Below are 22,904 nucleotides of genomic sequence, written 5' to 3'. Positions count from 1 at the left end.
TACTGGTGACTTGGATATACCATCTACAACAGCCTCCCCCAGCAGCTGTGACCTCTGAGCTCCAGGGAACTATAACCTTAGTCTCTGCATCTCAGCACACACAATCCTGGGGGGCGGGGCCCAGTGACAGAATGACTTGGGGTGGGGTGTCAGTCATCTGCAGCACACACCTGAAACTTAGACTCAGCAGAACCAGCTCCCTTTCCCCCTGCCTTGTCAAACTTCTGCAGAAACTCCCCTCCACGTATCAGATGGGGCAGCCCATCTGACTGCCTGCCTCGCTTACTCTGGGTTTGCAACCCAGGCCTGGTACAACCCTCACCATCCTGCCCACCCAGGCTCCACTCCACCAAGGTCTGCTGGGTTAGCATAGCAGCCTTGATACTTTGATCTGAAGAGACGCTTTCTCCCATTGAGCCTCTGTGTTTTCATCTGAAAGGCGGGTGTTATTTTCCCTACTCCAAGAGCCCTTTTTCCCAAGACCCTCCTTCCTACCTTTTCTCTCTCTCCAACTCTCCCTTCAAATAGAACAAATCCACTCTGGGCATTTCTGAAACTCCACTGATTTTTTTTGTTTTATTAATAACCCCTGAACTGATTTCTCGGTGCCCTTAAACCTCAGGCCCTCTTTGTTTCCAGTCCAGATCCCAGAATTATCCAGACTTTTCCCTTGAAACTAGTTCTTCCTCTCTCTTCTAGCTTGATTCCAGGTGGCTGGGAGCTGGCCACCCAAGGGTAGCGGGTGCCACCTAATCCCATGGGTCTAGCCCTCCCAGGGCAGGCCGTCCAGCTGTGGGCAGAAACCAGTGCTGAACCACAGTCAGGAGTCCCTTTCCTCTTAGCCAGGGAAGGCACAGCTGGAGTCTGGGTCCCAGGCCAGGCAGTGGGGGGAGTGGGCGGGAGGGAGGGGAAAAGCGAGGGAAAGAGGGGGGAGCGTGACCAAAAAAAAAAAAAAGAAAGACAAAAGGGAAAGTGTGAGGCAGAGACAGAAGAAGGTCCAGGAGAAAGCAAAAGACAGAGTGTGGGAGAGTGTGGGAGAGGCAGGAAAGCCAAGGAGGGGAGCATGTGAGTGTGTGCGTGCGCCGTGGGGGAAAGAGACGGCAGAGAGGGAGAGAAAGAGACTTGGAGAGGGAAGGAAGGGAAGGAGCGAGCGGGAGCCAGGAGCAGCGAGCTGGGGGCGGAGACGAGGAAGTGGGTGCGAGGCGCAGGGCGCGGGCGGGCGGGGAGCGCCGCCCGCTCCATCCCTGCCCGGAGTGCAGCCGGCGCGGGCGCAGGACGGAGGCGAGCCCGAGCGGAGCCACCTCGGCGGCGGCAGCTCCAGGTAACGCGGCCGTCGTCTCCCCGCCGGGCCTGGGCTCGGGGTGGGGTCCCCGGGCAGGCGCTGGCGGAGAGGAGGGGCGCCCCTGGCGGCTGCTCCCGGTTCCCCGTCGCCGGCTTGACCCTGACCCCGGGTTCGAGCCCGGCCCGTCTGTGTCTGACCTTGGACCAGTCCCTTTGCCGGCGAGACTCAGTTTCCTTTGGTGACTCGCGGGGGTGGCGCCCTGGGAACGTGGCAAACGCGGGGTGCAGCCCCGGTCGGTCTGCGGTGGTGCTCTGGGAGCTGGATCGCGCGGAAGTCCCCGCTGCCCCCGTGGGGATGGATTTGGAAAACCCACTTTCGCAGAAACAGCCCATGATTTGTCCCTATGTCTGGGCGCTGGCGTTTTCTCAGGGCGATGTATGTGGGCGCAAGGCACGACTTTCTGCTTAAGGAAAGCCGGTAGAGGGCAGGGGGTGGGCCGGGAGGAGGCTTCCAGCTCCTTAGGAAGCCTTCGCTCTCCTGGACTATCATCCCGATGCCCGATCCCCGGGAGCGAGGACCTGGTACCAGGGGCTTCTGGCCAGCGAGCCTCCAGGATGGAGCCGGGCAGGTGGCCTCCGCTTGGAGGCTTGGAAACGCAGTTCTGCCGCCTAATGCGTGCAGCTGACCTTGAGCATGGGAGCCTCAGCTTCACTCAAGGATAAGAAGGTGGGGCAGGCAGGTACCTTCGGGTCGTGGCATTCCCCGGTGGCAGCTGTCATACCCTAACTCGCGTGCCCAGAGTCCTGGTGCGGGTTGCCTCCTGGAAACTCATTTGTATGTTCCAGATCGGTCCTAGTCTCCTTTGCCAGAGATGGTTAGTGGTCCAGCTGGGCATGAAGCAGTGCCCAGGGAATGAGGAGGGGGGGTGTCAGGAGCCCCTCTCCCCAACCCAGATACAACATCCTGGTGGTTGTTTTAGATGTGACGCCTTTGAGATAACAGCTTACATCCAGTCAAGACTCCTGACGGAAGCTCTCTGAGCCTCAGTTTCCTTATTTGTAATAGATAGAAAGTCATGAATTCCTCCCTGTTCAGGAGATTCCTGTTGCTGGAGGTTAGGAAAGGCAATTAGTAAATGATATTTGTTGACACCTCAGACCCTGAGTTATGAGGAGAATTGAATAGAATGAAAAAAGAACGTTTCTTTTGCACATGCCAGGTCTGGTAACTCAGCGTGTGATGTATATGGTATTGGCTGTAGTCATTGCAATAATCAGGGAACCAGTGCCATTAAATCCCAGTTTACAGAAAACCAAGGCTCACAGGGTCTGTGCAGGGTCACACTGATGGGAAGTGCCTGCCCGGGGCTGGCCCCAGTCCTGCCTGATTGCAGAGTGCTTCTCAGAGCCCCAAACTGCCCCCCAAATATGGTGGTAGATGGCGTTCCTGGCACCTGGTTCATTGCTTGCTTGTTGGCTGGTTTCTTGTGAAGCATGTAATAGGAAGAGGTGCCACATAATCGCTGGAGAAAGTGAGTCTGAAGTCTGGCTGTGGTGTGTGGGGGGTCCCTTTGCCAGGTGATTTCTCCAGGAGTCTGGAATGAAGGAAGGTCACGGCCTGACTCCACACAGGAAGCAGACACCAGGCTGACTCACTCTGTCCCACCAACTTCTTTTCCTTCCCCTGCCAGCTCATCCCAGTTCACCTTACCTCCATTAATCTCAACCGAGGCTGCCGCTCCAGGTCACAAGAACAGTCTTCCTTCTGCATCCTCTATGATGACTAATGGAGCTGACCGTCTGGGCTGAAGTGTCCGAGGGGAAAACAAATCCAGCTGTGTTCCATCTCCGCAAGGGCCCCAGAGAAGCAGAAACCTTATTGGGTCCCAGTCTCAAGGATTTAGCTCAGCTTAGGGAGAAAGTCTGTGATGAAGGGAAAATGGGCATCCTGCTCTGGGAAAATGGGTGTTCCGGCAAGCTGGAGAGGTTCCTTTGCCAAAAATGTTCTGAGAGAAGAGCAGACGATCCAAACAAGATGATGGGAATATAAACCAAGGCTCAGCTGGGAAGAGATTCATCAAGAGAGAGGACCTAAATGTTCGAAAGTAGGAGATCAACTGAGGAAACTATGGAACAGTCAGGTGGCTAATAAAAATGGACAGTCCTCTTTTTTGATGATAAATTTTTTATGTTATCTGTATTTTACTACAATATTAAAACACTTGAAATTAAAGTATAGTCGATTTACAATATAGTATTAATTTCTGCTGTTATAGCAAAGTAATTCAGTTATATATATATATATATATATATTTATAAAATACATATTTAGAGAGAGAGACATTCTTTTTAAAAATATTCTTTTCCATTATGGTTTATCATAGGATATTGAATATGGTTCTCTGTGCTGTACAGTAGGACCTTGTTTATCCATTCTATATGTAACAGCTTACATCAGCTAACCCCATCCTCCCACTGCTTCCCCCCTCAGCCTCCTTCCCCTGGGCAGCCACCAGTCTGTCCTCTATGAAAAATGGACGGTTCTTCATGGATGGGGACTTGCGTATGTGTATATGTGGCATCACAAATTGGTGGCAAGCACTTAGAAAAAAGACTGGAAGGATATAAGCCAAACGGTGTTAACAGTGTTTGCCCGTGGGAGATTTAGTCCCACTTTATAATTTATAGACTTTACAGATTTTAGTCAATGAACATATACTATAATAATTAGTGGACACAGAACTGTCTGATTTTTAAGGACCATATACTCCACCTGCTCCCACCTCTTCCTGGCCAGCATCCAGGACACGGCTGAGTATGGAGGCCTGCCAGCAAGAGGGTCAGCTCTGTGTTGAGGCCCGGCAGGCGTCTTAGAAGGAAGAAGGAATACTAAGTTTTTACGACCACTGACATCTGGCCTGGGTTGTCTCTCCTGTGTGCTCGTGGTAAATCTGTGAGGCAGGTGCCAGCGGTAGCCCCGTTTCTCAGAGAGGAAGCCGAGAGTGAGACTTCTTCAGCCACTTCCCGGTGCCCCACAGGCTGCAAAGCTGGGCCACCCACAGTCACAGTCTGCGCTCAGCTGGGGTCAGGAAGGGTCAACAGATTCCATCGGTTGACATTTTAGTACTTAGCACAGAAGCCCTGGGGGAGACAGTACTTCTCTGCACTTTCTGAAGAAACGGCTCGAGAAATTCCCTGGTGGTTCCGTGGTTACGACTCAGCCTCTCCCTGTGGGGGCCCAGGGTCAGTCCCTGGTCGAAGAACGAAGATCCTGCAAGCTGTGAGGCATGACCCCCAAGATTAAATCGAGTTTCTGTTTAAAAGAAGAGAAACGGCTCAGCAGTGACCTCTGAAGTGCCAGCCTTGTGCTAGGGACCCAAAGGTACATAAGGTGGCATCCCCGCACAGACGTGGCGGAGAGCAGTGTGTAAACTGTGTCTGCAGGGCCTTCCTGGTGGGGGTGGGGGATTGTTTTAGGGACACTGGGGTCTCAGGGGAGGAAGAACGGAGGCTCCCTGGACAAGATGGTATCTGAAATGGTTCTGGAAGGATAAGCAAGAACCCACTAGGTGAGCAAGACAGGCTAGAACAGTGGTTCTCAACTGGGCAGTTTGGCCGCCCAGGGACATTTATCAACATATGGAGAGTTTTGATTATCACAGCTGGGGGTGGGGAGGGGTACTGACAGCCAGTGGGCAGAGGGCACGGATGCTGCCAAACATCCCACAAGGCCCAGGACGGTCCCCACACCAGAGAATTTACCTGTCCAAAATGTCAATGGTGCTGAGCTGAGAAACCCTGGAACAGAAGAGAAGGGCCGTCCTGAACAGGGTTGGCCCATGCTGGGCGTCCACGGATATTCAGCAACTGCCACCTTGGAGCCCGTGACAGCACTCCTGGCCTCCCTGCTGCCACTCTGCCCCCACCACCAGCCAGAGTGGTCTCTTTTTAAATAAAAAACATAAAAGCTTTATAGAGATATAATTCACCTGCCGTAAAATTCAAATATATAAGCCAGCTGCTTTGAGTATATTCGCAGAGCTATACAACCGTGGCTGCTCTCTGATTCCAGAACATTTTCATCACCCCAAAGAGAAACTTTCTACACATTGGCTGTGACACCCTAGCCACCCCCCACCCCACCCCCCCCCCCCCGCACAAATCACTGATCTGCTTCCTGTTTCTGTAGATGTGCCTGTTCTGGAGATTTCGTGTCAGTGGAATCATGCAACATATGACCTTTTGTGTCTGGCTTATTTTCAGCATAGTGTCCTCAAGGGCCATCTATGTTGTAGCATGTGTCAGTACGTCACCGCTTTTTATGGCCCAAATAATATTCCATTGCATGGATAGACCAAATTTTGTTTATCCATTCATCGGTTGATGCTTGATTGGTATTTGGGTCGTATCTACATTTTTGGCTATTATGAGTAACACTGCTCTGAACAGTTGTGTACAGGTTTTGTCAGGACATAAATTTTCATTTCTCTGAGGTATATACCTAAAAGTAGAATTATTAGGTCATATGAAACACTAGGTTTAACCCTTTGAAGAGGCACCAGAGTGTTTTCCAAAGCAGTGGCACCACCGCACATCCCCACCAGCCCTGTCTGAGGTCTCCAGTTTCTTCCATCCTCCCCGATGCTCATGGTCTGACTTTTGGATACTAGCCATGCTAGTGGGTATGTAGTGATATCGTTGTGGTTTTGATTTGCATTCCCCCGATGGCTAATGAATTTGAACACCTTTTTGGGTGCTTCTTGGTCGTTTGTGTATCTTGTTTGCAGCACCGTCTTTTCACATCAGCTTTAAAACTTGGTTGCATGCTTCCCTTGCTTAGACTGAGCCACAAACCCCACAGAGAGGTACCAGGCCTGCCCGACAGGCCTTACCCCCATCTCTGGGCGCATCTCCCCTCACTCTGCTACGGCCAAGCCGACCTCAGAGCAGCAAGCCCGTCACTGTGCGAGTCCTTTGCAGGGGGGTTTCCCCTACCACCACTGCCACCCCATCCTCCTTTGCATAGCAGCTCTGGGATCAGCCTCAGAAAGAGCTTCCCTGTTCTCTTGGTCTCAAGGGCCTTCCCTGACACCCACCCGCAAGCTTTTTCTATCCCCTCTCAAGGTTTCTTTTCGTTATCCTTTTTGGTATCTCATAAAATCCAGAAGAACTGGCCTCCTGTGTGACCCTGTAAAGTGGCTGCCCCTCTCTGGGTCCCGGCTACCCCATCTGAAAACAGACACAGGTATATGAGCTGGCTGACCTTATAGGGCCTTTCTAACTCTGCCCTTCATTGATGCCAGCTTCCCTGTGGTAGCTCTGCCAGGAGGCGCCGGCTTGGCGCCATGGCAGCGAGAGAAAGGTGGCTGGAGCCAAGTTGGTCACGGATCGTAGCAGGCAGCGTGGCTGATAATCGCCAGCTCCATGGGGACAGTCTCCAGGAGCATGTGGCAGCCAGGAACAATAGGAAAAATTGTCTCCTGTTGTCCTGGCCAACAGGAGAATTGGCCAGGTCTCCACCTTGGCCTCTTTCAGCTCTAGAGTCACCCACTCTCCCCAAGAGAGTAATCTAACCTCCAAACCCTCTCTGAGCATTAGAGCCATCCAGCCCCTCACTCAGTCACGTAACAAACACTTCCTGGTGGTCTGCCGTGCCTAGTCCTGCGTGGTGCCCCGAAGACATAGAGACGGATAAGCGCCACACCTGCCCAGAGAGCCAGGTGTCGTGGGGAAGGCAGGCTTGCAGACAGCAGCAGGACAGTGGCAGCCCTGAAATGGCGAGTAGCCCTCAGACTGGAATACTCACTGCCTGGCGGGGAAGCGGGAGGATTCGCGAGCTGGGTGCAGGGGTGAACAGGAGCGCAGCAGGTAGGCAGAGTGTCTTGGTATTAAAGGCATAGGAAGAGGTGTGCAGAGACACGGCTGCAAAGCCTCCAGGTGTGCTCAGGGCATTCAGGACAATTAGGTTTTGCCTGAGGCTCCGGGGTCAGTGGAAGGAGGTAACAGAGGATTCGATTTGCTGAGGTCCTGATCATGGAAAGCCTGCAGTGCCAAGCAGAAGAGTGTGGACTTAGCCCTGGAGGCTGCAGGCACCGGGCAGAGATTGGAGGCTGCGGATAGAGGCCAGCAGGTTGCACTTTTGAAAAGTGCCCTTTCCCCAGACAGCACAGAGGCCAGGGTGCTGGGGAGAGAAGGCGAGACCAGGCACCCTGTCTGGATACCCTTGCTCTTTCCAGATGAGCAGAGATGAAAGTTGGAGCACTGCCACTGGAGGGAAGGGGCAGAGTCTAAAGCTGTTTGGCAGACAGAAGCACCTGAAGGCGATTGGGGAGTCTAAACAATGAACGACATGGGAGATGCCAGGGCCAGCCTCCCAGGCTGCTGTGATGGGGAGGCCTGGGACCTGTGGGAGCTGGCCCGTGAGGGTGGCGTTTTCCTGGTGGCTGAGGCACGACCACAGAGGCAGTGGAAGAGGGTGTCCAGACCAAGGGATTGGGCTCTGCAAAGGACCGGAGCTGTGAGACTGTCGAGAGTGAAAGGAAGGGTGAAGCCTCCTGGGTGGCTGACGTACAGGGCGTGATAAGAGGGGAGGGGAAACTGAGGCTGCGGAGGGCAGAAGGGGCAGAGACTCTGGCCTCTGAAGGCTGTGGGACTCCCGGCTATGGCCCCACTGCCCGCCCCTTCCAGATGCAGAGCACTCACTACCCCTAGAGAAAGCCCATTGCTAGAATCAATCACCCCCCTTCTGGACTCCGTACCACACTCCCAGGGCAGAGATGGGTAATGTCAGACCCCCGCCCCCCCACCCCGAACACTGACCAATGGATTTGGTCTAGGGCAGAATTTGCAAAGCCGTGTGAAAGGCGGGAGGGTGGTTAGAAAAGCAACCAGGTCCTGGGGGCTGACCTTGCTCTCCGAGAGCAGCAGGAATGTGCCAATGTCATAGACACCTGCTGGTGGAGGACTTTCGCGGAAAACTATAAGATATTTCTTATTAAGCCATTATTTTAAAATAAGATTTCATTGAAAATCTTGGGTCTTTTATTTATTTTTTCAAAGACTATATATATTTTCAGATCTTCCTTCCTTCCTTTCTTCCTTTTTAAATGTTTATTTATTTATTTGGCTACTCCAGATCTTAGTTGCAGCACACGGGATCTTTGCTTCCAGGTCTGAGGGATCTAGCTCCCTGGCCAAGTTCCCTGGCCTAGTTCCCTGGCCCAGCCGCCATGAATTTAGTGGTAAAGAACCCGTCTGCCAATGCAGGAGATGTAAGAGACACAGGTTCGACCCCAGGGTGGGGAAGATCCCCTGGAGGAGGGCATGGCAACCCACTCCAGTATTCTCGCCTGGAGATCCCCATGGACAGAGGAGCCTGGTGGGCTACAGTCCACAGGACTGCAAAGAGTTGGACACAAGACACTGAAGCGACTTAGCATGCACATACCCTTGCCTTAGAAGCACAGAGTCTTAGCATTGGCCCACCAGGGAAGTCCCCTAGATGTTTTATTTTAAAGCCAGAAGTACTCACATCAGGGCTTCCCTGATAGCTCAGTTGGTAAAGAATCCACCTGCAATGCGGGAGACCTGGGTTTGATCCCTGGGTTGGGAAGATCCCCTGGAGAAGGGAAAGGCTACCCACTCCAGTATTCTGGCCTGGAGAATTCCATGGACTGTATAGTCTGTGGGGTCACAAAAGGCGGACACGACTGAGTGACTTTCACCCACTCACTTAAACATCATCTTTCCAGTTTCTCCTGAAGAATGTGCTGACCCCGTGGCACTGGGCCCATACTGACCACGGTAGCCATCCCTCTGGCCCAAGTCCCGATCCCCTCTCTGGGTCACCATGCTTGTACCCCCAGTCCCAGAGAATGTCGACTGTTCACACACAGCCTGCCTGGGTCCTAGCCCTCGGACCTAGGAGGTCTGACCAACCTCCTAGTTTTCTCTGCCTTAGTACCTTTCCCTTGCCCTGCATTCCCTGACAGGTCCTGGGAACATCATTTTCAGGGGAGGTTCCATGGTAAAAGTAGGGCTGGCGGAGAGAGAGTGGGTCTGGGATCTTATTTGGCTTTTTGGAAAGCCCTGCAATCGTCAGGGCCTGTCAGTCACAGCACACGCTGGTCGACTCGGTCCAGTAAGACCCCAGCTGACTTGATTCACCCCTGAATCATTCCCAGTACAGATTCCTTTGTTTAGGTAGCTCTGCCACCATTTGGGGAAATACCGCCTATTTCTAAAGGTTTATTAGATAGCCAGGACTTTTTCTTCCCAGTTTTTCATTAAATAAAACACTGATATGGCTCAGAAGCACAATATACAAAGGTGTGTGCGTGCTTAGTCACTCAGCCGTGTCCAACTCTGCAAAGCCATGGGCTGTAGCCTGCCAGGCTCCTCTGTCTGTGGGGATTCTCCAGGCAAGAATACTGGAGTGGGTTGCCATGCCCTCCCCCAGGAGATCTTCCCAACCCAGGGATCGAACCCAGGTCTCCTGCATTGCAGGTGGATTCTTTACCAACTGAGACACCAGGAAAGCCCATAAAAAGGTACATGATATAATATACAAAGGCCCTGTCTACCTTGCCCAAAAGAGGGGGTCAATTTTATTTTGTTGCAATGTATCTTTTCAGATTTTCTTCATGCAAAAACATATACACTTCATATATATACATATGCATGTGTACTAAGTCACTTCAGTCGTGTCTGACTCTGTGACGCTATGGACTGTAGCCCACCAGGTTCCTCTGTCCATGGGATTCTCCAGGCAAGAATACTGGAGTGGGGTTGTCATGCCCTCCTCCAGGGGATCTTCCAAACCCAGGGGCTGAACCCATGTCTCTTCCATCTCCTGCATTGGCTGGTGGATTCTTTACTGCTATCGCTACCTGGGAAGCACCACATATAAACTCATGTTTACATATATATGTATGTATTCTCACCTTTGACATAAGGAGAATATATTAGACACACTTTTGCATCTTCATGTTGCTTTTTAGTCCCAGTAGGCTTCATTCTCAAGTGTAGAAGATTTTGAATAAGGGGATATAGAAGAAAACAGTAACAAATTATTGTATCACCATCAGAAAGCCACTATTACAATCCAGCCCGCCCTTCTAGACATAAACTTTATCTGTTGTGTTTATTTCCAGCTGGTTAACAGGGTAGGAGTTCATAGTTGCAGTCATCCTCTGTATACAATCTGAATCCTGCTGCTTTACTACTTAAATGTAAGCATTTCCCCTTATTTCATAGTTTCCAAACTTTGACAGCAACAGCTCTAGTAATTCCATTAGGACATAATATACGCCACTGTTCTTCCAGTTTTGAACATATAAAAGTCATTTGCAGCATCACCTGTCATGAATAATACAGTTAAGCCTACAGTTTTGTGTGTATTTGGAATTGTCTTGAGTGAGCATCTTCAGAAAGCCTGCATCCGGAGTATGCCAAGCAGCAGTGATTTGGTCCCCAGGGCTGGGGGCTGGGGGGCTGGGAGCATGTGGCTGAGGAAGGCGGTGTGGGGGGGCCTTGCAGGGAGAAGGGACCAGGAGGCCAGTGGGCAGCTAGCTGCAGGGAGGTGGGTTCTAGTCCCGGCCTTGTGCTGAGTGTTCGTGCGTCTGCAGAGCGCTCCCTTGCGCTCAGCACTTAGTCTCTGGAGCTTGCCCAACTACTCCTCACAACAGTCAGATAACGGGGAGGTTCCTGTTACTTCTGTTGTGCCCGGTGAGGAATCTGAGACGGGAAGAATCCAAGCCCTTGCTCGCTACGGCTGCATAAAGGAGCAGCGGGGCCAGAACGCGGCCCAGGTCCCTGGTCCTGGAGGCGCCTCGCTCTTAACCCCCCACCAGCCATGCTACGCCCTTGTGTGTTTGGGACTAGTATCCCCGTTTTGCAGAAAGGGAAACCGAGGCTCAAGGCAAAGCTGCCTGGCTAACAGTGCCTCCTTGGCAAGTAGCAGAGATGGGATTGGAACTTGTGGCAGCTGCTGGGAAAGCCCTTATTTTCCTCAGGGCTGAGATGGGGAGCGGTGAGAGGCGGGCTGGGAGGAGAAGCCTTCTGACCCACACATGGTCCCAGCCAGCCATGGAGACTGTGCAGGGCTGCCCAGGAGCTACCTACCCCTGTGCTCAGATCTTCCAGATGAAGACATGTTAACCTGGGTGCCTTCTCTTGCAGGAGGGTGGGCGAGAAGACCAGAGAATGGCCAGGGGACAGGGAGAGACATTTACCAAGGAGCCATCACGTCTCTAGCATCCCGTTACCTTCACATTTCATCTTGCCAGCATCGCATGCTGTGGTTTTCTGCTCATTTACAGATGGGAAAACTGAGCCTCCGACAGGTTCCTGTTCCCTTTCCACTACACAGTGTTAGCTTCCTGGGTTGAGCAAAATACTCAAGTGTGGCAGATGGCCCTGAGTGTCCTGGGGTGGACTTGGATGGTCAGTTGTCTCAGATAACAACAACCATCCCATCACACGGTGAACAGATTGGCTTTTTAGTTCTCCTTCAGACTTTCTTCTTTGTGCAAGGAAAGTTATCAGTTAGGTGCTAATGTGTCTTTAACACCTTTGTAGCACAGCCTTTCTAACTAGGAGAGGGTTGGGCTGGCTTTTCAGGCAGCAGCAGCTACATGGAATTTAATAACATCAGCTCTGTTTCCACTGCCTTTGTTTTCAGGGTAGTCTATTTGAGGGAAAGTGATCCTGGTGGTTATTGTAATAATAAGACAAAATTCCTTTTGCAATTCATTCTATCACTTTAAAGAAAAATGTTAAGTACAAAATAGAACTGGTATATTTTGTGGGTTTGGCAAAATCATGGAGTTGGTCCATGAATGCATGAGGTTTGGAAACACCGTAGGCTTCAGACAGGGTATGCTGTTTGCAATTGGAAGCCTAGAGGGCCCTTCCCTCCTCTGGCAGCTGCGTGACCTCAGCCCAGGCACTGGGCCTCTCTGAGCCGTCTTTGCAAGGTGTGGTAATAGTGACTGCCCTGGCAGCCCCGCAGGGAGTTCTGCAGGACTCACTCTGAAGTAATGGCACGTGGAGGGTGTGGAAAGTGGGGGAGGGCAGAGAGGATTACCTAAGATAACCAGTGTGTGACTGTTCCTGGCAAGCCTTTGCTGTTTGCTGTGCATATCTGTAAGGTGACCCAGGGAGCTGTAGGACTTTCGCCACTTGTTACCTCAAGTCTGGTCATGGGCTTGGTCAGGTTACAAAGCACCGTAACCTCAAGTTCCTCATCCATACAGTGGAGATGAATACTGGTGTCCCTGTAGGGAGGCTGTTGCAGAGATTAAATGGGATCAAGTATGTAAATGTCAGTTCTTAGAACATTGCTTACACTTTCAAAGCACCCCCTAAATGTGGTATTATCCTGCAATGATGGTTGTTTTCAGTATGCATTAGTCAACCCAATAAATATGAATTGAGCCCCCATTAAGTGCCTGTCAGGGAACAAAAAATGATGCCTATATTCTATTTCAGAGAGAGATATAGTGAACAAATAGGGAAAAAAAGAAAAAAATGCCCAAAAAAATATTGGCTTTCTCTGTGAAGAGCCAGGTGGAGGGGATATGGTGAGAGTCCAGGAGCTGCTCCAAGGGTCAAGGAAGATGCCCTCCACAGAACTGATGTTTGAGCCAAGATGCCAATGTCCACCCACGTCAGCAGCAGATCAAGGCAGAGGCCTGAGGAGGAGACGGTGCATGTCCAAGGCTCTGGGGCAGGGGCAGAGGCTGAGGAAGGAGGTTAGAGAGATGGGGCACGGATCCCGGGGGTGGGATGTCTTGTGATCCAAGGGGCATGTGTAAGGCACAGTGTGGATGAGACAGAAGCAGGAGGGCAGTGCTGGAGACCAAAGGGGACAGCAGAGATGCCTGTTGACAGCTGTCACAGAAGCCCAGACAAGAGATGCTGCTGGCTTGGACTAGGACCAGGATGGCAGCAACCAAAGAAAGTAGCCTCATCCAAGACATACGTATTTCAGAGGGAAAATGCATCCACTTTGCTGATGGGTTGAATGTTGGGGATGAAGAAAAGACAGTGGTCCAGGATGATGCTTGAATGTGTAGCCTGAGCCCCGAGGTGGATGAAGGGAAATTAGAGGCTAGAAAAGAGACTCAGAGATCCTCCTTCTCTTTGTGTCCCCAATGTCCAGAACAGGCAAACTCTATGGAGCCCGAAAGCAAGGTTGCTGGGAACCAGAGACAGGAAGTGATTGCTTAACAGGTGTAAGTTCCCTTCAAGATGATGACTATGTTTGAAAACCAAGTAGAGATGGTAGTTACACAACATCATGAATGGACTGAATGCCATTGAACTGTACACTTTGATCTTATGTGCCTTTCACCTAAACTGAAAAAAAGGGGGAGAAATAGAGATGCTCCTAAACAACAGTGACCAAGGGAATTTGTTGTCACCCGATGTGGATTCAGCTTCCCACATCAACCATTGGCAGAGGCCAGTCAGATGATCTGGGGTCTCTCACTGAAAAGAAAACACCTCAGCAAGAACTGGTCACACAAATAGTCAGCAAATGAACTGAATTATATGCATGTCTTAGTTGGTGGGGGGGCAGGGCGGTTGGCTATGGACATTCAGAGACAGTGGAGTTAGATCTGGTTCAAAGCCCTGCCTGTCTCTTTTCCAACTATGCACCTTTGGACAAGTGACTTAATGTCTGAACCTGAGTTTCACAATCTGTCAAATGAGACTCATAATAATCTCTGCCTCACAGAGATATTTGGGGCTTCCCAGGTGGTGCACGGTAAAAGAATCTGCCTGTCAAGGCAGGAGACTCTAGAGACGTGGGTTCACTCCCTGGGTTGGGGAGATCCCTGGGAGTAGGACATGGCAACCCACTCCAGAGTTCTTGCCTAGAGAATCCCATGGACAGAGGAGCCTGGCGGGCTACAGTCCACAGTCCCAAGGGGTCGCAAAGAGTCAGACACGACTGAGTACCGCAGAGCAGCCCAGAGATACTAAGTTACCTGTGGGTGCTCAGCGGATGGAAGAGGCCAGTGTCCTGGCTTCCAGCCCCGGTCATCTTCCCTGCACTGTGATGCCCGAGTGAGGACAGTCGTCACAGGAGTCCGCTTTGCTGCACCATGCCTTTCACACATGGGTGGGACTCGTCTTTGGTTGTGCCAACAGCAGCGGTTACAGAACCTGCCCCAAATTCCAGGCGATATTTGGGTCCATTCACCTCTCAGCCTGTGCAGAGGGGGCACTCTCCCCATCGAGGGGGCTGCAGTGTTTGGGACAAGATGGGCTTGAGAGCAGAAGTGAAAACAATCCCAGCTTCGGATCCCTGTCAGCTCAGAGACAGGAAAGGGTGGAACCAAAAACTCAGATCACCAGGAGCCCAAGGCCTTTCTCTCTAATGAACAACCTCAACCAGAAATTGTTTACTGCCGTATGAGGCTTTTACCGAACGTCAAGCCCACTGTGGGGAAGGAGTTAGAAATCTACAACCGCGAAGATCAAAGACAGCAAAAGAGGAAGCATCTTCAGCTGCGGATGCCCGGGGAACTCACACCATCTCTTTGGAAAGCCTGAAGGGTGTAGTTTCTTTCTCTGTAGGAGAGCTGAAATAATAGCAACTGAAAACCAGGATTATGGAGTCAGACAGACGGGGGTTCAAATTCTGACTTTTTGACTTAGTGATATTGAGACTTTGGGCAACCTCACTTTCCCGAACCTGGGTTTCTGCATTTTTAAAATGAGGAAAAGACCTCTTGCCACAGGATGTTGTGGTGAAGCATGAGTGAGAGGATGTTCAGAGAGCAGATGGCCCTAGGCATGTTGAGGAGCAAGCATCTGACATATGTTCCCTGGTCAGAAGTGCCTCATTGATTGACGGCTGACTGGGATCAAGAGGGTGGTGTCCTGCATGCCACCGGCTCTCTAGGCAATCTCGGACCTGTTGATTGAACCTCCAGGGCTGGCCTGCTGCCCTTAGAACTAAGTCCAAACTCTTCAGCACTCCCCTCACAGCTACATTTCCACTCCCCACCCTGAGAACTGGCTGGAAAGGTTGGCAGAGGCCAGATCATGCAGGGCTAGGGCTTGGCAGGCATTGTCATCTATATGCAAATGACAGGAGAAGCAATTGAAGGGGCCAGACCTGACCAGTTCTATGCAGTGACTGCTAAAAGAGGGGTATCTGAGGGTGAGCTTGGAGCAGAGGACTTACTAGTAAGGGGCTCTTGACTGAGTAATCAGTCAGTTCAGTCACTCAGTCATGTCTGACTCTTGCAACCTCATGAACTGCAGCATGCTAGGCCTCCCTGTCTGTCACCAACTGCTAGAGCTTACTCAAAGTCCTGTCCATAGAGTCGGTGATGCCATCCAACCATCTCATCCTCTGTCGTCCCCTTCTCCTCCCGCCTTCAATCTTTCCCAGCATCAGGGTCTTTTCCAATGAGTCAACTCTTCACATCAGGTGGCCAAAGTATTGGAGTTTCAGCTTCAGCATCAGTCCTTCCAATGAACACCCAGGACTGATCTCCTTTAGGATGGACTGGTTGGATCTCCTTGCAGTCCAAGGGACTCTCAAGAGTCTTCTCCAACACCACAGTTCAAAAACAGCAATTCTACTCTTGACTGAGTAGACCGAGTGCCAGCCCTGGCTTGGAGCCCCGACGCACCAGGTCCTGCTCTTAAGCATCACCTGAGCACACGGCCGCCTTTCCTTTGCTGTTGTTCCTTCCACCTGGGTGCCCTCTCTCTGCCCTTCTCTGCTGGTCAAGCCCTGTGGCCTGGCTGTTAGTTTGGCCATAGGTGATGTCTGCCCACAGCTGTCATTGTTCAGTCGTTCAGTCGTGTCCGACTCTTTGCGACCCCATAAACTGCAGCACGCCAGGCTTCCCTGTCCTTCACTATCTCCCAGAGTTTGCTCAAACTCACGTCCATTGAGTCAGTGATGCCATCCAACCATCTCATCCTCTGTCGCCCCCTTCTCCTCCTGCCCTCAATCTTTCCCAGCATCAGAGTCTTTTCCAGTGAGTTGGCTCTTTGCATCAGGTGGCCAAAGTATTGGAGCTTCAGCTTCAGCATCAGTCCTTCCAATGAATATTCAGGGTTGATTTCCTTTAAGATTGACTGGTTTGATCTTCTTGCTGTCCAAGGGATTCTCAAGAATCTTCTCAGCACCACAATTTGAAATCATCAGGTCTTCGGCGCTCAGCCTTCTTCATGGTCCAGCTCTCACATCCATACATGACTACTGGAAAAACCATGGCACTGACTATAGGTAAAAAGATTCCCAAGGTCCCAAGGGACATATGGGGAAGGAAGTTTATCCCGCAGCCTCGGCTGAGCCCCCATCAACCCCCCTGGGAGCAGTTAGCCCCTTTTCACATGTGTCCTTCCTGGACCAGTCTGCGTGTCAGTGCAGGACCACAAGAACATGCGCATGTTCCCCCTTTAGCATGTCACACTCACACATGCAGAACCATTCCACATCAGCCCCAAAGCCTGCGATAGTCCTTTATTTAATTTTAATTTTTTTATCGAAGTACAGTTGATATATGGTATTATGTAAGTTACAGGCATACAATACAGTGAATAACATTTACAATATATCCTTATAGCTTATTTATCCATAATAGTTTGTACTTCTTAATCCACTACCTTTATGTTGTCCCTCCCTCCCATCCTTCTCCCCACTAGTAACCACTAGTTTGCTCTCTGTGTCTGTGAGTCTGCTTCTTTTTTGGAAAACAGCAAGGAAGTTTCTCAAAAAACTAAAACTAGAGCTACCATATGACCTAGCAATTTCACTCTTGGATATATCTGAAAAAAAAAAAACCACTGATTTGAAAAGAAACAGGCACTCCAATGTTCATAGCAGTGTTATTTACAGTCGCCAAGATGTGGAAGCAACCTAAGTGTCTATCAACAGATGAATGGATAAAGAGGACGTGGGACATATATACCATGGAGTGGTACCCAGCCACAGCAAAGAAGGAAATATCGCCATTGACAGCAACATGGATGAACTTGGAGGGCATGATGCTGAAGTGAAATAAGTCAGACACAGACAAACAAATGCTGCGTAATGTCACTTATATGTGGAATCTAAACACTATGAGAAGCTGGTGCACTTGTCCTTTTGATGATTGCATTATGTGCTACCACAGGACTTGAACACCATTTCCAGGCCATATGATGAATTTCTCAAAGCGCAACTGCTGGGTCAGTTGTCTGTTTTTAGCATTCATGGGGTTTTCCAGGCCCCGTAAAATGTTGCCTTCTGCACACACACACTGCTGTCGCCTGCCACCACCCACAGCATCACCCACAGCATCCTCCCAGTTCCCACAGCCCCCTGCTGCTCCCTACGCCCCCCATGGCCCCCGCCCCCATCATTAGGAGTGTCTGGACTGCTGGAGGCTGGACCCGCCTCACCCTTTGGGTGCACCTCTGGGCCCTACCCTGCATCCTGGGCCCCCAGTGATGGAGTCCCAGAGCTGGCCAGCCTTTCTGAAGTGGCATGGCCCCCGCCACCTGGCCTCCAGGTACGCTGCTGAGTACCTTTGTCTGCAGCCACAGCAGAGCTTAGAAGGCCCGTCTTCCCTTCTTCAGGAATGAGAGTCACCCCGCTGACATAGCTTCCACTTCTCAGACCCCTCTGGGACTCCTGAGCGGGCAGTGCTCCTGGGGGAGCTGACCCTGGGGCCACTCTCTGATGCCCACAGCACCCGGTACCCAGAACATCCAAAATGACCAAGTGATGGGGCGATGTTCTGGGACATTATGGCTCGTAAAGACGAACTGCCTGCCAGGGACCCAGTGACCCCTGCATCTCATTGCCGGCAGTGATAACTGGGGGCAGCCAGCAGGGCCCAGTGAGGCTCCCTGCCACCCTGCAGCCACCCCCCACCCCCTGGTGTCCCCACAGGACTGCTGGAAGTAAAGCCCCCTCTGGGCTTCCAGTTGTGCCATCCTCCACTCACCCCCCCCCACCCCCAAGGGTTCCTACGGTTCTGCCGACACCCCCAACTCTCTGCCTCCCAGTGTTTGTAGCAGCTGTCCTCTGTTTGGAGCCCGCTCATCACCTGTTTTCACTGAGTGACCCTTTTCCTATCTATTCAGATCTCAAATCACATACCCTCCAGAGCAGGATGGGTTCCTCCACTGTGTATATCACTGTGGCTCCTGGGCTGAGTCGCTCAGTCGTGTCTGACTCTGCGACCCCATGGACTGTGGCCCGCCAGGCTCCTCTGTCCATGGGATTCTCCAGGCAAGAATACAGGAGTGGGTTGCCATGCCCTCCTCCAGGGGATCTTCCCAACCCAGGGATTGAACCGGGGTCTCCTGCATTGCAGGTGGAATTTTTACTAGCTGAGCTGCCAGGGAAGCCTGTGGCACCTTACAGTCCCCCTTTATAGAACTGTCAACATACTGCAGTTGAATCAGCAGGTCTGCTGTGAGTTACTTCGTGTTTGCCCCCCCCAGCCCCAACCACCACCACGCTGTCATAGAAGTTCCAAGATTTGTCTTCCATGTTCGCCGCTGTCCCCTGGCACCCAGCACAGTGTCTGCCCTGGGATCCACTCCCTACATTTATAGAGCATGTGTGAATGCAGTTTCCTGGCTATGGGGCTTTCGACAATAATAAAAGGTAACATTTTTGTTACTATAAACTATTATTCTTATATTATTATTATATTTAATGTCACCTGCCATATGCCAGGCACAAAGTGTTTAACACACCTTTGCTCTCTGCATTTTCACAACCACCAAGTGAAGAAGGACATATCATTACCCCCATTTTATAAAAGAGAAAACTAAGGCTCAGAGAGGTTGCAGTCATATGCCCAAGGTCACCAAGCTCTTGAATGACAGTACTGAGATTGAAACCCAGACTCATCCAATGTCAGAATCCTTGTCTTTCAGCCCCTGGGCGTCCTTTCACTGGCAGGCGTGTCAGTTTTTGCACAGTAAGGCTCACATGACCTGCCCCACAGACTTGCCCACTGGCTCCCCCAGAAGCCACTGTGTGCTCCCTTAGGGCACAACGGTTGCCTGATGAATATCACTCTTTTCCTATTGTAAATGATTGCTTGGAGAATTGGATTCATCTTCCAGGTTGAGTGAGAAACCCAAAGGAGCTTTAACTGGTTCCCCCAAATTGCCAGCTAGTCCCCCAGTGGCTTTGCCTGGGGGGTTAGGTACTTAAACTGCAAAGGGGGAGCTTCATTTCACTTCTTAGTGGAAAGGGAAAGAAAAGTATTGGACTCAGTCTGATAAAATTTTGTGGGAGAAGACCCCAACCCCCAGACCATGGCTTCGCCCCTCTGTTGGCAAATAAAACAGACTGTCTGTGGCATCTCTTGCAGGACTTTGTGGGCGGGCAGCAGTGAGAGGGGCGTTGGGGCGTTAGGCAGACCTGGTGGGCCTTTGGGCCGTACCTCTGCTGGGGGGTGACCTTCAACACTTCAAGCCCCATTTTCTTTGCAGTCACAGGAGAGGATTGAGCAGGGTCGTGGTGTTCCACATTCCACCCACCACAGCACATTCCTAGGGAGACACACTTTGATGAGGAATCACCAAGGACCACATCCAGAGGAGAATTTTCCAAGGGCCCTGGAAATTCAGATTTCTACCCAGTGGAGAGTTAAAGAACCTCTCTCTGCCGTGCCCCCCAGAAATTGCAAGTCTCTACTAGAGGTGGGTATAAGTGGGAGGCAGAAGTGAGAGGAGATGGAGCAGGTGCCTCTGGAAGACTCTGAAAGACTTCCTGGAGGAGGTGACAGAGACAGCCAGGTCTTCAGGGAAGAGTGCGAGTTCCCCAGGCCTGGAAGGGAAGAGGGGCATTCCAGGCAGTGGGAATAGCATGTACAAAGGCACAGAGTCGTATGGGCCTAGGACTTTAAAATCAGGAGGAATTAAATGCCACCAGAGCTATTTCTACAAGTGTTGTCCAGCTAAAGGGCACCAGGCAGGCAGGAGCTAAAGCTAAAGAGAAAAGACAAAACCAGGTCACGCAGAACCTTGAAAGTCACGTCAAAGATCTGTCTGTACTTAGAGACGACCGAGGCTGGTCATCGGAGGTGATCACAGCAGACTTCCCTGTGCAGAGCCCAGCACAGTGGGTTTAATACACATCTGTGAGCTCACCGAGTGCCTTTAACACACTGAGCGGTGGCTGCTCTTGAAGGCTGATTGGCCACCTCGGCCGCCCAGAGGGGCTTGATGTGATGAATCAGACTCTGAGCAGGGCACTGCTTTCTGTTACGGCTGCATTTGCCAGGTGATGACTGTAGATGAAGATCAGAAATCTCCCCAGGGGACAGTAAGGGGCACAGCAACCCATAAGCAAATTCTTCAGAAAGTGCTTTTTTCAGAGACTCTTAAGGCGAAAACTGAGACGACATAAGAGGAAGCAGTGTGACACATACAACTGCAGAATCTGTGGTCAGCCTGCAAGACCGGGACAGGAAGTGGCTGAAGCCGGTTTTAATGAAAATTCCATATCGTTTTCACACACACACTCACTCTGTGTACCCTGGGCCTCTCCTTTAGACAACAAGAAATGCTTGCTTGCTGGCTGGCTGGCTGGCTGGAAGGACAGATGGATAGGTGGATGGAAGCTGGGGACAGGTGGTCTAGATCCAGGCCCTGCTTGCAGACAGACACTGAGCCATATTAACAAAGCCAGGTGCCAACAGTATGAAGTGAAAGTAAAAGTGTGAGTTGCTCAGTTGAGTCCGACTCTTTGCAACCCCATGGACTATAGCCCTCCAGGCTCTGTCTGTGGAATTCTTCAGGCAAGAATCCTGGAGTGGGGTGCCATTCCCTTCTCCGAGAGATCTTCCTGACCCAGGGATCGAACTGGGTCTCCTGCATTGCAGGCAGACTCTGCTGTCTGAGCCGCTATAATTCAGTACAGGGGAGGGTACCCTCACCTGCAGGCTTCAGGGAGACAGAGGAACAGGGACCCCCCACTTTTTGAAAGTTTGCTTTACCTCACTTCTCTTTAACGAAAGACCTACCTGTTTCGTACTGAAAGAAATCCAAGGAGGATTTTTGCTTTTACAAAAAAAAAAAAAGGTTTAAAGCAAAAATAACATTCAGGTTTGTTTGGCGGTGAGCTGTTATAGAGGCAGCCTGCATGCACGCCCACCCCACTCCCCCCTCCCCCAAGCTCCTTCCCTGGGAGCCACATTCAGCATCTCATCATCAAGCTGCGAAGTGTGTCTGAGCATCTGTGCTTTATCTTGATTTATTTTGTGCATCTGTTAGCAAGATGGATCCTAAGATAACGTCTTCTTCACTTTACACCATGTTGGCTTTCAGAAGATCTCAAAACAACACCATGCTCTCAGATGGTGGGGGAGGGTGTGGGGACCTGTGTTTGAGCTAGGCCTTGAAAGGGTGTCACTGACTGAAGACAAGGAAGAGCGGGACTCGGAGTGAAGAAGACAGCGAAGGCAGAGTCAGGAGCGAAGAGACTGGTGCATTTGGGCCAAAGTCGGGGTGCCAGAATGTCAGAGTGAGGGAGACAACAGGACTATCTGCTGAGACCCACTTAGAAGGACAAGTTGAAGTCTGTGCAGGAGTGGGCCTGAAGGCAGCTGGAGGGACGTAAGCTGAGTTTGAATCCAGCCTCTCTGGACACTTACTAAGGGTGTGACATCACTGGGCCTGTCTGAGCCTCGTTCTCCTCAACTGTTAAATAGCAACAGATTCCTCTCGAGAGCAGTCATTGTGCGGCTGAGATCTTCCGTTTAATATGCGGGAAATCACCTTGCCCAGGACCCTGCTGTAGTGCAGATGCTCCGTCTTGGATTGAACCATTCCCCTGCTGATAGGCACTCAGGTCGTCTCTCATCATTTGCCACTTGCAAACCTGCTGCCGCAGACCTCCTTGCTCATGGCTCTTCTTGTGATGGTGGTGGTTGTTGCCACAGTCTAGCTTCCCAATAGAATGCGTTAGATCTAAGTGATCTAGAAGGGTGTCCACTATATAGTAGAGATTTTGAAAGAAATGAGGAAAGGAAGTATCAGAACAGTGTCCTACATGTGTCTGGTACAGGCAGAGCCTCAGAGAAAGAATGGATGGTCCCCGTAACACCAAACGGTCAGCAAAGGTCACCTTCCCAGTGTGAGGGCTTGTATGCAATGATCCAAACAGTTGGCCCTTCCTGTATACCTCAGAGCCCTTGGTTTACTGCAATAAGCAATGTCATTGCTTTTAAAGTTTGAAAGGAAGGTTCAAGAAAGTGTTTTTTATATTAGCTGTGATGGTAACAACGATGGTGATCACAAAGACAGTGATCTTGGGGTCGTAACCCCAAGGGCCATCATGCTCTAGGGCCATCATTCTACGCCCAAAGCTCCACATGAAAGCTTCTGCCTTCACGAAGGTCACTGGAAACTTCTGGGACTTAGGCTATAAAACAGAAACACAACCGAAGTGGTTGTTCTTTGAAGCTCCAGGAGCTCCATGAGGAAAGGAATCAGCGCTTTCTTTGTGGTGGTTGTGGCCATGGCCCCAGCCCCTCAAAAAACATTGGGCACGTTGTAGGTTCTGAAAGAAATATTTGCTGAAAAGAGCAGAGAGAGGGAGGTGACAGAAGGAAGGAGGGAGGGAGGGAAAGAAGAATTAA

The 22,904-nt window shown here is 51.0% G+C and overlaps 1 protein-coding gene across 4 annotated transcripts in view; it reads left to right on the top strand.

The window, feature by feature from the left end:
- The first annotated feature begins 969 nt into the window (after positions 1 to 969).
- HRH2 (histamine receptor H2) overlaps positions 970 to 22,904 on the top strand; it is a 47,972-nt gene continuing 26,037 nt past the window's right edge. The window contains exon 1 of one of the 4 annotated variants that reach the window (XM_070462375.1): positions 970 to 1,321. The gene's annotated coding sequence lies outside the window, so the exon portion shown is untranslated. The remainder of the gene's footprint in view (positions 1,322 to 22,904) is intronic. The other 3 variants (XR_011485947.1, XM_070462374.1, XM_070462373.1) reach the window with 3 other exon arrangements.

This window comes from Odocoileus virginianus, unplaced genomic scaffold (genome assembly GCF_023699985.2).
Source record: "Odocoileus virginianus isolate 20LAN1187 ecotype Illinois unplaced genomic scaffold, Ovbor_1.2 Unplaced_Scaffold_3, whole genome shotgun sequence".
Taxonomy (NCBI): Eukaryota; Metazoa; Chordata; class Mammalia; order Artiodactyla; family Cervidae; genus Odocoileus; species Odocoileus virginianus.
The sequence above is the reverse complement of the archived record's forward strand: the minus strand, read 5'-3'. Positions and strand labels throughout refer to the sequence as shown.